Raw genomic sequence first — 15,705 nt, forward strand, 5'->3', positions numbered from 1 at the left:
ATCAATGCCACAGCATGTGACATTTCACATCTAGATTTAGACTGCTGATCTAGTTTCTGCTGTTCTGCCTACGACTATGGTACCCTGACCTGTTCACCGGACGTGCTACCTTGTCACAGACTAGCCTAGGCAGCCGCTAGTTGGCGCTAGATCTGCACTATCGTCTAGGATTGATGTGCATTCTTCGGGTAATACACTTGTGTCCCCCATGGACCGACTCGTACCTAAAGCATCCTCCATTAAGGCTGCAAAGGCATCATTTTCCTCCTTAACTAGCTTTAATGGCGAGCCTCTGGGGGGAAAAACGGGAAAGATATGTGCATTGTCTAAATAAAACACATTTTTCCATCACCATTTTGGGATTTTCGTGCAATTTAGGATGTTGCACACCCTTGTCTGAAGGCGGTGTATACGACGGGTGTCTTACCGAAGTATGCGTAGAAGATAGTGCAGCTCTAGCGCCCACTATTGGCTGCCTAAGCTAGTCCCGGACCTGCTGTTTTGTCTCTCCCCTCCTCTCCCTCTCTCTCTCTCTCCCCCCCCTCTCTCTCTCTCTCTCCCCTCCTCTCTCTCTCTCTCTCTCCCTATGAAAAGCCAACTGGCATGAAAAGCCAACTGACATTTACTCCTGAGGTGCTGACCTGTTACACCCTCTATAACCACTGTGATTATTATTTGACACTGCTGGTCATCTATGAACCTGTACACATCTTGAGGAACGATCTGGCCTAAATGGCCATGTACTCTTATCTCCACCTGGCACAGCCAGAAGAAGACTGACCACGCTTTGGAGCCGGGTTCTTCTCTAGGTTTTGTCATAGGTCCTTGCTTTTCTAGGGAGTTTTTCCTAGCCACTGTGCTTCTACTTCTGGATTGCTTGCTGTTTGTGGTTTTAGGCTGGGTAAGCACTTTGACAACTGCCGATGTAAAAAGGGCTTTATAAAATACATTTGATTTGATTGAACTGGCTGTGACATTTTGATGGATTGTATCATGTGCTCAGTTGGCATATAAGTGAGGGGAACACATCCCCCCTTTAATTCCAGAGGGCTATTTTGTCACCCCCCATCATTTTCAATCAACCTAATGAGCCACTTAGTTCATAGAACCGCGATTACAATACAAGCTAAATGTGGTTGTGTCAAAATGTTTTCTTCCAACAAATTTGCCTCTAATTTTTAAAGGTTGGAGCTATCAGTTATTCCCATTACAGTCACGACTCTCGGGAACACGTGCATGTCTTCTCTTTCCCTCTACGACGCTCACATGCCGCGCAGGACACGTTAGAAGGGACTGTGACAAAATCACATTTGATAGCACTGCAGGGGCTGCATCCACAAAGAGTCTCCCAGTAGAAGATTGGTGGTAAGTGCTGAGTAGAGACATTTCCCTCATACTCTTATAAGTAAAAAATAAAAGCTATGCATGAAGCCTCTTAGTCCTGAGAGTCGATCGATATTTAGGAGACCTCATGAGCTGTCCTAACAAATCCAGGCTGTATCACATCCGGCCGTGATTGGGAGTCCCATAGGGTGGCGCAGAACTGGCCCAGCGTCATCCGGGTTTGGCCATCATTGTAAATAAGAATTTGTGTTAACTGACTTGCCTAGTTAAATAAAGGTAAAAAAAAAAAACGTTTTAAGTTACCAACAGGTGTCTTGATAATGCAGTGAGTCCGTGGTTCCTGCGACACATGCAATTGTGTTGGAGTTGTTGAAATAATGTTTTTATATTTCTATGATCAATCCATAAATAATCTAGATCTATATACAACAGTATGTCTTGCGCTTTTGACAATGACTTCACAAGGCCTATTTCACATGATATGCCTAAATACTTAGAACCACTAGGCTAATAAATAAACATGTTTTTCTTTCGATTATTTCATTACCTACATTGTGCTATTTCATGTTATCCCTTTTGAGCGCAACATCGTTGTTAAAAAATATTCCTAAATTGGGCATGCCTAGGAGTTGGGCAATTGAAGACATCTAGGGTTTATGTTAAATGTGATTGTGTTCGATGAAAATGACAGACCTTTGAAACGTTGTATGTGTAACAGTATAACTTTAGACCGTCCCCTCGCCCCGACACGGGCGCGAACCAGGGACCCTCTGCACACATCGACAACAGTCACCCACGAAGCGTCGTTACCCATCGCTCCACAAAAGCCGCGGCCCTTGCAGAGCAAGGGGAAACCCTACTTCAGGTCTCAGAGCAAGTGACGTAACCGATTGAAATGCTATTAGCGCGTACCCGCTAACTAGCTAGCCATTTCACATCCGTTACACTCACCCCCCTTTCAACCTCCTCCTTTTCCGCAGCAGCCAGTGATCCGGGTCAACAGCATCAATGTAACAGTATAACTTTATGGCGTCCCCTCGCCCCGACGCGAACCAGGGACCCTCTGCACACATCAACAACGGTCGCCCACGAAGCATCGTTACCCATCGCTCCACAAAGGCCGCGGCCCTTGCAGAGCAAGGGGAAACCCTACTTCAGGTCTCAGAGCAAGTGACGTAACCGATTGAAATGCTATTAGCGCGTACCCGCTAACTAGCTAGCCATTTCACATCCGTTACATATGCAATATTATCGGCAAGTGACTTGATAAAAGGGAGTTAAGTTGTTAAACGGGGTGCCAAGTGTGTTGATATAATGGTAACATTGTCAAAATTCCGCTTTTAACAACCATCAGAATTGGTTAAATAAAGGTCATGCATGCCAACAAATTAGGCAAAAATCTGGCAAAATTTATATCAAACGTTTTACCATGCAACATTCACCTTGGTTGGCTGAACCATGCCATAGAATTCACAGCGGGTGATGCCTCATCGCGATTGGTTATTAATTTGCAACAATGTCAATGAGCATCGTCACTATCTTTCCTTGGCAGTACCTCAAACTTTCGTGATTACCAGCTGAGAAACCTGTATGCGTTGATTTTACTCCTGGACTCAGAGTTTGTCTGTGCAGTGTCTTAACGTCATCCTAAAACCTACTCTGAGCTGGGAGTTTTTGTCTTCTTGATGAAACAGGTTTTAACAGGATTCCTATGGTCTTTTCTGAGATGCTTTGTGGATACGGGCCAAGATCGTTTTTACACACACACACACACACACACACACACACATTTATAACCAGATGATCCTAGTACCTGTCTGATGCATTTAAATTACTAGACACCAAAAACCCTTCAGATTAAAATATGGGCTACCTAATTTGACATATCTTTGTGTGTTATTTAGTGCATTTATTGAGGTAACGGCAGTAATACGCGCATGTTGATTTTGTCTATCCTACCAGACGCGTTCATGACACACAGGTTAAAATACCAAAACCAAATGTGAACCACAAGTCAAAACACACATGAAACATTCATGGACATTTAGCTAGCTTATTGTTGCTAGCTAATTTGTCCTAGGAGATAAACATTAGGTTGTTATTTTACCTGAAAAAATAAGAAACCCGCACACTGCTCTTGTTAGTATCACTGCTCTTTATTAAGATTTACTTTTTTTGCTGGATCTTTGTAGAATTTTGACCCGTTTTTAGTCATACAAAATCATGTGTTCTCTACTCTGACAATTAATCCACAGATAAAAAGGGAAACCTAGTTTGTTTTCTTTAATCTCTCCTACATCTTTCTTCATGTACTTCTTCTGTGGATTTTATATCGCGGTTGACAACCAACTTTAAACTGCATTACCACAACCAATTGTAGTGTGGCCTTCTTCGTCTTTCGTCTTCTTTGCTGTTTAACGGCGTCTTCTTTGCAGTTTAAATTCAACATCCAATATGTTGAATTACCGCCCCCAACTGGACTATAATATAAATCCAGTTTACTTTGTATGTAACATCTGCTTCCAACTCACACCCTCAAACACGTAGATCCCCTGAACGCAGCTCACTCTCCAGATCCCAATCACCTGAATTCTGATCACCTGTTCACACACCTGTATGTCATTATCAAACACTATTTAGTTCAGTTCTTTGCACTCCATCACTGTGAGGTATTGTTTATTTTGTGACACGTCTTTCAGAACGCTGGGTTGCCTGTGATTTATGCATTCTGTGTATGATAGATTTGCCTGCCTCACTAACAACGCCTATTCCCTGCCTGTACTTTAGCCTATCGGATTGTCTGTTATCAACCTATTGCCTGATCTCCTGGACTACGTTACTAGCCTTTTCCCTGCCTGTAATGTTGCCCTTTTGGACCCCCTGTGTATGACCTTCTGCCTGCCCCTGGACCCAGCTACCTGCCTCCTCCTGTGGTCCTTTGCAATAAACACCTGCTGTGCCCTGCACTTGAAACCAGCTCTCTGTCTCCCCTCGTGTTCATTACATTGTGATACAAAGTGGAAAAGGTAAAACTTAACTAAAAACTAAATTTAAAAAACACCCTTCCAACTAACCCTAAACTCATTAAAAACTCATGGAACACCACCACTCAACAGACCCTGTAACTCTTCAGAAGTCAAATCTCGTATACTCAAATACTTTACATTTAACATTTAAGTCATTTAGCAGACGCTCTTATCCAGAGCGACTTACAAATTGGTGCATTCAATTGGTGCAATACTTCTCTGCAGCTGCCATCACAACATCTATTTTCTGTGATTTACGTTCCATTTCTGCGGTACAGTTGATAACTATTGCTAAGAATGCTAACTCTCTTTCAATCACCCAAGTGGATATATGCTTGTCAAAATCAATCAGTAGATGGGCGAGGTGAGACTTGCGGCGAGGTGAGACTTGCAGCGTGTCAAGCGTCTAAAATACTGGCTATGCGGACGCACGTTAGCAGTTTGGATGAAATTATTGAATAACATGTATGTGTACATTTATTTTGCAACGCTATCGCACACAATATGGTCAACATGTAAGTTTCATCAAATCATTTTTACACATTTCTGTCTTATACCCCAGGTGTCCTGAAATAGAGAAGAAAATAGCTTGATTGCCCATGTTAGTACGATCTTAAAACAATTAAATGTCTTAGGGTAGAAGATATAAAGAAATCGCATAGAATTTTTGGGGTGTGTTTTGAATAACAAAAGCAAAAGAAAAATACCCAAACGATCCCCAGAGGAAGAAGTTTAAGAAATACTGAAAGAAACCATGTTTCCTAGCTTGAAAGCAAGTGTAAGCAGACTGCGGCCAGTAAAGGACTTAAACTCAAACACTCATAAAAACATGAAAAGGATAGCCTATATCAAATAATGTATTTTTCGCAAATAAAATGCTTTCATAGAAATTATAGAAATGGATAGAAAGATTTCACAACAATTTAACATTTTGGAGATATTTTTTACACAAAGACACCTGGAACCAACTCAGTGGCCTTGTGGTTAAAGTGTCCACCCTGATTCCTACCAAAGACTCTAAAAATGTGACTTGATGCCTCTATGCTTGGCATTGTTACAATGTTAACTTTCACTGCTATTTGGATGACACACAGCTGTACATTTCGATGAAACATGGTGAAGCCCCAAAATTGCCCTCGCTGGAAGCCTGTGTTTCAGACATAAGGAAGTGGATGGCTGCAAATGTTCTACTTTTAAACTCAGACAAAACAGAGATGCTTGTTCTAGGTCCCAAGAAACAAAGAGATCTTCTGTTGAATCTGACAATTAATCTTGATGGTTGTACAGTCGTCTCAAATAAAACTGAAGGACCTCGGTGTTACTCTGGACCCTGAGCTCTCTATTGACGAACATATCAAGACTGTTTCAAGGTCAGCTTTTTTCCATCTACGTAACATTGCAAAAATCAGAAACTTTGTCCAAAAATGATGCAGAAAAATTAATCCATGCTTTTGTCACTTCTAGGTTAGACTATTGCAATGCTCTACTTTCTGTCTACCCGGATAAAGCACTAAATAAACTTCAGTTAGTGCTAAACACAGCTGCTAGAATCTTGACTAGAACCAAAAAATTTGATCATATTACTCCAGTGCTAGCCTCTACACTGGCTTCCTGCTAAGGCAAGGGCTGATTTCAAGGTTTTACTGCTAACCTACAAAGCATTACATGGGCTTGCTCCTACCTATCTTTCCGATTTGGTCCTGCCTTACATACCTACACGTACACTACGGTCACAAGACGCAGGCCTCCTTATTGTCCCTAGAATTTCTAAGCAAACAGCTGGAGGCAGGGCTTTCTCCTATAGAGCTCAATTTTTATGGAATGGTCTGCCTACCCATGTGAGAGACGCAGACTCTGTCTCAACCTTTAAGTCTTTATTGAAGACTCATCTCTTCAGTAGGTCCTATGATTGAGTGTAGCCTGGCCCAGGGGTGTGAAGGTGAACGGAAAGGCACTGGAGCAACGAATCGCCCTTGCTGTCTCTGCCTGGCCGGTTCCCCTCTCTCCACTGGGATTCTCTGCCTCTAACCCTATTATAGGGGCTGAGTCACTGGCTTACTGGTGCTCTTCCATGCCGTCCCTAGGAGGGGTGCGTCACTTGAGTGGGTTGAGACACTGATGTGATCTTTCTATCTGGGTTGGCGCCCCCCCCCCCTCCCTTAGGTTGTGCCGTGGCGTAGATCTTTGTGGGCTATACTCGGCCTTGTCTCAGGATGGTAAGTTGGTGGTTGAATCTGGAGTATTTCTCCTGTCTTATCCGGTGTACTGTGTGAATTTATGTATGCTCTCTCTAATTCTCTCTTTTTTTTCTTTCTTTCTTTCTTTCTTTCTTTCTTTCTTTCTCTCTCTCTCAGGACTACCTGGCCTGATGACTCCTTGCTGTCCCCAGTCCACCTGGCCGTGCTGCTGCTCCAGTTTCAACTGTTCTGCCTGCGGCTATGGAACCCTGACCTGTTCACCGGACGTGCTACCTGTCCCAGACCTGCTGTTTTCAACTCCCTAGAAACAGCAGGAGCGGTAGAGATACTCTCAATGATCGGCAATGAAAAGCCAACTGACATTTACTCCTGAGGTGCTGACCTGTTGCACCCTCGACAACCACTGTGATTATTATTATTTGACCTGGTTGGTCATCTATGAACATTTGAACATCTTGGCCATGTTCTGTTATAATCTCCACCCGGCACAGCCAGAAGAGGACTGGCCACCCCTCATAGCCTGGTTCCTCTCTAGATTTCTTCCTAGGTTCTGGCCTTTCTAGGGAGTTTTTCCTAGCCACCGTGCTTCTACACCTGCATTGCTTGCTGTTTGGGGTTTTAGGCTGGGTTTCTGTACAGCACTTTGAGATATCAGCTGATGTAAGAAGGGCTTTATAAATACATTTGATTAATCAACGAGGGGCTATGCATTCTATGAAAAATAATGAAGGCTGTGAAGGTGTGTTCTACGACGCGCGATAGCGAAGTGGAACTGACCTTCCACAGTTGCTGTAACGCTCGTCTTCCTCCTCTTCTGAGGAGGAGTAGTAGGAAGGATCGGAGGACCAATGCGCAGCAGCATAATAGGCTAATACATTCAATATGCTGTAAACTATTGTATATTTGTTGAACTGTTCCACTTTCTCATCCCTCATCACCCTAATTACTATAACACACCCCTCACTGTGGTCATTGGCTGCACTAATTGCAGTGTTTGTCTATACAACAAGGAGCAAGCACTCATGATATTACTCTGAAGAAAGCACTGTAAAACGTTGGTGGTTTACCCAATACATTACTGGAAGCTTATATATATTGTGTGCAACTCTCTATTTATATAGCTTGAAAATACAATCTACACAGGACTTTCTAATCAGCAGGGCTGCGTTCACTACATTTCTACGTTCTGGAACGTTCAATTGAACGGAAACGGGGCTGTACTGAACGACCAGTTGAAAAACGGGGAGGGTTTGGGGAATGCTGTCAGCATGGCCACTACCGTTTAAACACGTCACTCATTGCTTCAAGCCAAACCTCGCCACACCCACCAAACGGAAACAAACGTAAGTCGAAGTCTGTTCAAAAACGTTGTGGGGAAACGGGTCGTTCCGTAAAAACTGTTATACTAAGATAATACGATTATTGAAATGCTGTGCTGGTGTTATGAGTCGTCGGAAGTGTAATGGACAGTTTTAGCCAACTGAAATGTGAGACAAATAAAAGCGCCCCCAGCAGCTTTAATAGATCATAGCCTACTGTAGATAACTAAACATTTAACAGTTTTACGAACTGTAATTGAACGCCTAAATGTTTATTTTCTAGCATTTTAATATGATTTCACCAGATAAATCATACTTAGCAAAGCCCGAGGTAACAGCCAACTCTGTCACAAGCGTGTGAGGACTGAATGGTGCTTTCAGGACAACTGACAATTCAGGGAAAAAACGAGGCCAAATCATGATGTAAGTGATCTTCAGGTCGGAATTCCGAGTTGGATGACGTTCAAACGATTTTTCTAGTCGGAGCTCTTTTTTCCTAGCTACCAGTTGTCTGAGATTTCCGAGTTCCCAGTTGTTTTGAAAGTGGCAACACGGTTATACATCTGAACTTTGCATCGATCTTGTCCTGCGTTTATTATTTGTACTACCGACAATACACCACTAGAGGTCAGGTGATGAACGGTAATCATTGATGCAATCAAAAACTGTGGCGCACTACGAATACCGTACGTCTTTGTGGATGATCTCATTTTATGTAATGTGAGCAAAGAAAGCTTTATTTGGGGAAAAGGAAAAAACAAAGCGACACTCAAATAAAAGTAATGGACAGAAAATGAAAGAAATTCAGTCAAACTCGAGTCTAATTTCTCTCAATTGTTTCAATTTCACTATTTCAGTGCAAAAAAATAGGCTACAATGTTTTATTATCATGTAGGCCTACACATGTCCCATGCCTTTGGTGATTTACAGGCTAATAACGAATATGTAGCCTAATAATTACAATTAATTCCTCGAATCTCTCCGTGTTGCCTGGTGTGCAATTACGCAATGGACACAGTGGAGTTGAAGCTGCCGCCAGCAGGCAGCTTCTCTCTTATTGTTACATAACCCATCTGATCAACAGACCCAAGGCATCCATCCACTACACCAGGGCTCTTCAATCCTCTTCCTGGAGATATAGTGTCCTGTAGGTTTTCGCTCCAACCCTAATCTAGCCCACCTGATTCTAATAATTAGCTGGTTGATAAACTGCATCAGGTTAGTTACAGCTGGGGTTGGAGCTAAAACTTACAGGAGGGTAGCTGTCCAGGACAAGTATTTATGACCACTGCACTGTAAATAATACTCTACTGCTCGCAATGTTTACTCACTGGTATGGGGGGTGATATATGCCAGAATTAAGCCTAGGCAACCATACCACCACGTGGCTGTCGTTTACCATTGAACGTCTGACTGAAATGACATGATACCAACGTCTTCGCGACACCTGCGTGTAACTAACATGTCGTCATACCAACGCCTTACTAACGTCTATGTGACGCCTGTGTGTTAATGAAAGTCATAAGATGCATAGTTTATATTAATATATTTAATCTCAATCATAAATGTTCAAGCTGACATTCCGAAGTAGCCACCTTGAGCAATAGTGTAGCCTACAGCTTGTGTATTTCCTGTTATCGCTAACTGCCTAGAAAAGATTATGTCCAATCTATAGGTCATCTGTCTTTCCCTCAACACCTCATGGCATGTTATTTTATCTCACTGTATACATTCTAAATGTTGTTAACCAATCACAGACTGAGTTGTTACCAGTTCCCAGTAGGCTACATCAGACAACCAATAAGAGTTGTGTCCATGGCTTTCAGTCGAATAGAGGAGTGCTATTCGGGATCCTTGGGATGTCCATAGGTCAATCAAGTATAAATGTAAAATGGTTAAGTTAAGTTTTAGTTAAGGGTTATAGTTTAGGGTTCAGGGTAGGGACGTCCCAAGGAAACCGGATAGATGTGACCGTTCATAGAGTGAGAGACAGGCACGGTATTTGAGAACTCTGCGCAGACATTTGTTTTGTTTTTCTACAAGCAACAGACATGATTTTCAAGAGTGTCTGCCCCAGATAGTTTCCTTAGAGACGATGAAAAGAATTACCAAGATGTCCTTAATCCGATTGAGGAGTAAGTAGGCTATATTTAAGTTTATAATATCGTTAGAAAATATTTAGGCCTACTGTGTTAAGGCAAATTTGGTTAATTTGAAAATAATCACTATGTTTATAACGTATTGTTGAATGCACATAGGCAATATTATTTACTGAGTCAATAGGAGAGAAGCCTAGTGTACAATAATAACGTAATTTGATGTGCTAGTATTATTTATTTCATGGATGAATTAAATTATAAATGAAAATATACACACATGGTGCTATTGGATATATACAGTGCCTTGCGAAAGTATTCACCCCCTTGGCATTTTTCCTATTTTGTTGACTTACAACCTGGAATTAAAATAGAATTTTGCGGGGGTTGTATCATTTGATTTATACAACATGCCTAACACTTTGAAGATGCAAAATATGTTTTATTGTGAAACAAACAAGAAATAAGACAAACTGAACTTGAGCATGCATAACTATTCATCCCCCCAAAGTCAATACTTTGTAGAGCCACCCTTTGCAACAATTACAGCTGCAAGTCTCTTGGGATATGTCTCTATAAGCTTGGCACATCTAGCCACTGGGATTTTTGCCCATTCTTCAAGGAAAAACTGCTCCAGCTCCTTCAAGTTGGATGGGTTCCTGCTGGTATACAGCAATCTTTATGTCATACCACAGATTCTCAATTGGATTGAGGTCTGGGCTTTGACTAGGCCATTCCAAGACATTTAAATGTTTTCTCTTACCACTCGAGTGTTGCTTTAGCAGTATGCTTAGGGTCATTGTCTTGCTGGAAGGTGAACCTCCATCCCAGTCTCAAATCTCTGGAAGACTGAAACAGGTTTCCCGCAAGAATTTCCCTGTATTTAGCGTCATGTATCATTCCTTCAATTCTGACCAGTTTCCTAGTCCCTGCCGATGGAAAAACATCCCCACAGCATCATGCTGTCACCACCATGCTTCACTGTGAGGATGGTGTTCTCGGGGTGATGAGAGATGTTGGGTTTGTGCCAGACATAGCGTTTTCCTTGATGGCCAAAAAGCTCAATTTTAGTCTTATCTGACCAGAGTACCTTCTTCCATATGTTTGGGGAGTCTCCCACATTCCTTTTGTTGAACACCAAAAGCAATGTCTTTTTTCTGGCCACTTCCATAAAGCCCAGAGTGCACGGCTTAAAGTGGTCCTCTGGACAGATACTCCAATCTCCGCTGTGGAGCTTTCCAGCTCCTTCAGGGTTATCTTTGGTCTCTTTGGTGCCTCTCTGATTAATGCCCTCCTTACCTGGTCTGAGTTTTGGTGGTGGCCCTCTCTTGGCAGTTTTGTTGTGGTGCCATATTATTTCAATTTTTTAAATAATGGATATAATGGTGCTCCGTGAGATGTTCAAAGTTTCTGATATTTTTTTATAACCCAACCTTGATCTGTACTTCTCCACAGTCCCTGACGTGTTTGGAGAGCTCCATGGTCTTTATGTTGCCCCTTGCTTAGTGGTGTTGAAGACTCTGGGGCCTTTCAGAACATGTGTATATATACTGAGATCATGTGACACTTAGTTTAGCACCAGATCTTATTTAGGGTCTTCATAGGAAAGGGGGTGAATACATATGCACGCACCACTTTTCAGTTTTTTAGAATTTTTTTAAACAAGTTCTTTTTTGCATTTCACTTCACCAATCTGGACTATTTTGTGTATGTCAATTGCATTAAATCCAAATTAAAATCTATTTAAATTACTGGTTGTAATGCAACAAAATAGGAAAATAGAGTGAATACTTTTGCAAGGCACTGTACATATTTTACATTGTAATATACTACTGTCACGCCATGACCATGGAAAGCTGTTTATTCTCTGTTGGTTGGGGCGTGATAGTGACTAGGGTGGGTCATCTAGGTGAATTGTATTTTTATGGTGGCCTGATATGGTTCCCAATCAGAGGCAGCTGTTTATCGTTGTCTCTGATTGGGTATCATATTTAGGTAGCCATTTTCCCCATTCTGTTTGTGGGATCTTGTCTACGGATAGTTGCCTGTGTGCACCAATAGCGTCACGTTTTATTGTTTTGTTCTATGAGTTTCGATTTATAAAAAATGTGGAACTCTACGCACGCTGCGCCTTGGTCTAATCATTACGACGAGCGTGACAACTACCCCTACATGCCATTGTCCACTGTCAGTAGGCCTACACATTCACACTAACTGAATTAAATGGAGGATGCAAAAATACTTTTTACTGAAGAAGGGAACGAGGTACGACATACAACTTCGATCGAAGACCTTAAAATCATGCCTGACAAAACCAATGAAATCATAACGGTATCCTAACATAGTGTGGATACAGGAGTAGCCTATTCTACAATAATGTAACTATGTGCTTGTATTATTTATCTTATTGAAAATGTGGATGGTACGCTACTTAATTTAATGATTACAGTATTGTACAAGGTAGATACAGGAGTAGCCTATAGTCTACAATAATAATGTCATTGAATTTACTTTCGTATAATTTATTTAATTGATGAATGAAATTGTAAATGGGGATGAGTGACTACTTCATTCAGTGATTACTGAATGTCTTGCTATCTCTGGGAGTATGTTAATGAAGGCTTTTCAGCTGTTGAACTATGGCAAGGTCAAACTAATTTCTAAATCTATCTTTCTTTTAGTCAAGAAGTGATGTGCCATAACTACCCACCACCCACACTGCTCTCCCTCCACAAGCAACCACATCCTCTTCTCCTGTTCAATTAATTTGCCACTACACTGAAAAGTACTGTACATACTTACCTCTGTGCCCATCTCATTGCAACATGATCCATCCAAGGCCAAGCTATGTATGGATGGAGTTCCAAGAAAAGACATGAGAAGATGGCAAAGGAGATATATCTTGAGTAACAGGCAGATGTTTGAGTACAGAATGAAAAGGTGTAAACTTAACAGGCTAAACTTACTTGTTGAGTACACTCAGAAAGGGGTTCCAACAGGGTTCTTTGGCTGTCACCAAAGGAGAACACTTTTTGGTTCCAGGTAGAAGTCTTTTTGGTTCCATGTAGAACCCTCTGTGGAATGGAGCCCAAAGGGGTTCTACCTAGACACAGAAGGGGTTCTACTTGGAACTAAAAAGGGTTATCCTATGGGGACAGCGGAAGAATCCTTTTAGTTTGTAGACAGATGGCATCCCTAGAGGGGGGTGTGTACTGTCACACCCTGATCTGTTTCACCTGTCCTTGTGATTGTCTACACCCCATCCAGGTGTCGCTTATTATCCCCGGTGTATATATCCCTATGTTTCCTGTCTCTCTGTGCCAGTTTGTATTGTTTGCCAAGTCAACCAGCGGTTTCCCTTGTTCCTATTTTTCCCCCCAGTCTCTTTAGGTTCTAGTCCTCCTGGTTTTGACCCTTGCCAGTCCTGACTCCAAGCACTCCTGCCTGACCACTCTGCCTGTTCTGTCTTCAACCCTGCCTTCCAACTTGTACTGTTTGGACTCGGATCTGTTTACTGAACCCCTGCCTGGCCTGACCTCGAGACTGCCCTTCGTCTGGTACTGTTTGGACTCGGACCTGGTTTATGAACTCTCGCCTGTCCACCACCTACTTTTTGCCTACCCCTTGGATTAATAAATATCGGAGCTCAACCATCTGCTTCCCGTGTCTGCATTTGGGTCTCGCCTTGTGTCCTTATAACCTGATGTGATCAATACGCCTTCGAGGACCACCTTCAAGTATGGGCTGAGAAGGATGTGGAGGTATTTGACCAGGTAAAAATTATTGTCCGCTGTTAATTTATTTGCTGGTCTTCCAAGAGATATATATATATATATATAACAGATGTATTTGTAATAATATGAAATATAATTGCATTTATTTCTATTATCAATCAAGGTGAGACTGAACATGGACAGGGCGCAGGAGAAACAGAAGGAGAGCCACCGGAGGAGAATCAAGGGGACCAAGTGCTTCAACATCCAACAACTTCTTAGGGCTAGTTGTCTCGTCAGCAGGACACCTGACGACAACATCCGGTGAAATTGGAGGGCGCGCAATTCAAATAAATAATCAGAATATTAAACATTTATGAACATACAAGTACCTTATATCGGTTAAAAGCTTAAATTCTTGTTAATCTAACTGCATTGTCCAATTTACAATAGGCTTTACAGCGAAAGCATACCATGCCATTGTTTGAGGACGGCGCCCTACATCAACATATTTTTCAACCAGCACAGACTTCATAAAATCGCAAATAGTGATTTAAATAATCACTTACTTTTTGAAATTCTTCCTTTGTTTGCAATCGCAAGGGTTCCAGCTACAACATGCATGGTCGCTTTGTTAGATAAAATCCTTCTTTATATCTCAAAAAGTCTGTTTAGTTGGCGCCATCGATTTTCAGTAATCCAAGTGTTCAACATGCAGACAAAGGAATCCAAAAAGCTACCGCTAAACTTTGTTAAAACAAGTCAAACTACGTTTCTATTTAATCCTTAGATACCCTAAAATGAAAAAAACTATAATATTTCATACAGAAAGAAGTATGTTCAATAGAAAAGTAAAATTAGCAAGTGCACGTCCTCTTCGTCACGCGGACTGATTTCCTACTGTGACTCTTTGTACCAAAACTCAAAATTCTTCCTCGTTTTGGAAGAAACAAGCCTGAAACCTTGATCAAAGACTGTTGACATCTAGTGGAAGCCATAGTAATTGCAATCTGGGAGCTGGAATTACATAGGGCCCATAGCTTTCCATTGAAAGAGCATGGGATCTCAACAACAACAAAAATAAATCTGGTTGATTTTTCTTTGGATTTTCTGCTACTATATCAATTGTTATAGTCTGATACATTATTTTAACATTTCTACAAACATCAAAGTGTTTTCCATCCAATGATATCAATTATATGTATATCCTGGCTTCTGGGCCTGAGTAACAGGCAGTTTACTTTGGGCATGTAAGTCAGGCTCCAGTGGTCATGACACCACCCTGGAGTTTCTCTCACATCTCATCTCTCTTTCCTTTTCCAGGGACATCCCTTACCTCCCTCATCAACCCCACTGACATAAAACATTTCAGACATGTAATCCTTTCTTTTCTGTCTGCCATTAACATGATTGCATGTCTAATTAAATAAAACAATAACTGTACTTTTACATACCTGATATGCCTGTAACCTGTGTGTTTGCTTGTTATGGCTGTTTCCTACCATGTTCCCTTTACTCTGCTCCTGTTCTCCAGGACCTAGGGGTTCTGCCTAACACCCAGACATGGATCCACTTGATGTTCTCCATTCCCAACCACCCTCCAGCTTTTCATTACATCAGCTACTGTTATTGTCATGTTGTCATTATCTGCTACGAAAGAGCAAGAAAACTATCATACTGGGCACATAATGTGAGATGCACAGATTAGCGAAAAACACTAGCATTGCAAACACTCAGAACAAAGAGAGCAGCAGCGCCTGGACTTTGCAGTCTCCCTCTTCTGAGACTGACTGCCTGTTGAAAACAAGTGACAGGTAGAACCTCTCATCCACACAGCACCCACCTTCTCCCTATCCCACACACCAGAATTAAGTATTTCAGTCTGATTGCCATGTGAGTCTACAAAAATTATGTAAAAGTAAATTGACACATGTAATTAAAAAAAATCTACATTTATATATTTAAAATATTGCCAGATTGGTTTTCACAGCTGTTTCAAATGGTGTTAA

At 41.6% G+C, this 15,705-nt stretch overlaps 1 long non-coding RNA gene across 1 annotated transcript; it reads left to right on the forward strand.

The window, feature by feature from the left end:
* The first annotated feature begins 7,813 nt into the window (after nt 1–7,813).
* LOC139580397 (uncharacterized) lies at nt 7,814–15,680 on the forward strand. Its single transcript, XR_011676029.1, has 3 exons — nt 7,814–7,911; nt 12,665–13,756; nt 13,881–15,680. It is a non-coding gene; the product is annotated as an uncharacterized lncRNA (long non-coding RNA).
* The last annotated feature ends 25 nt before the right edge of the window (nt 15,681–15,705 follow it).

This window comes from Salvelinus alpinus, chromosome 7 (genome assembly GCF_045679555.1).
Source record: "Salvelinus alpinus chromosome 7, SLU_Salpinus.1, whole genome shotgun sequence".
NCBI lineage: Eukaryota > Metazoa > Chordata > Actinopteri > Salmoniformes > Salmonidae > Salvelinus > Salvelinus alpinus.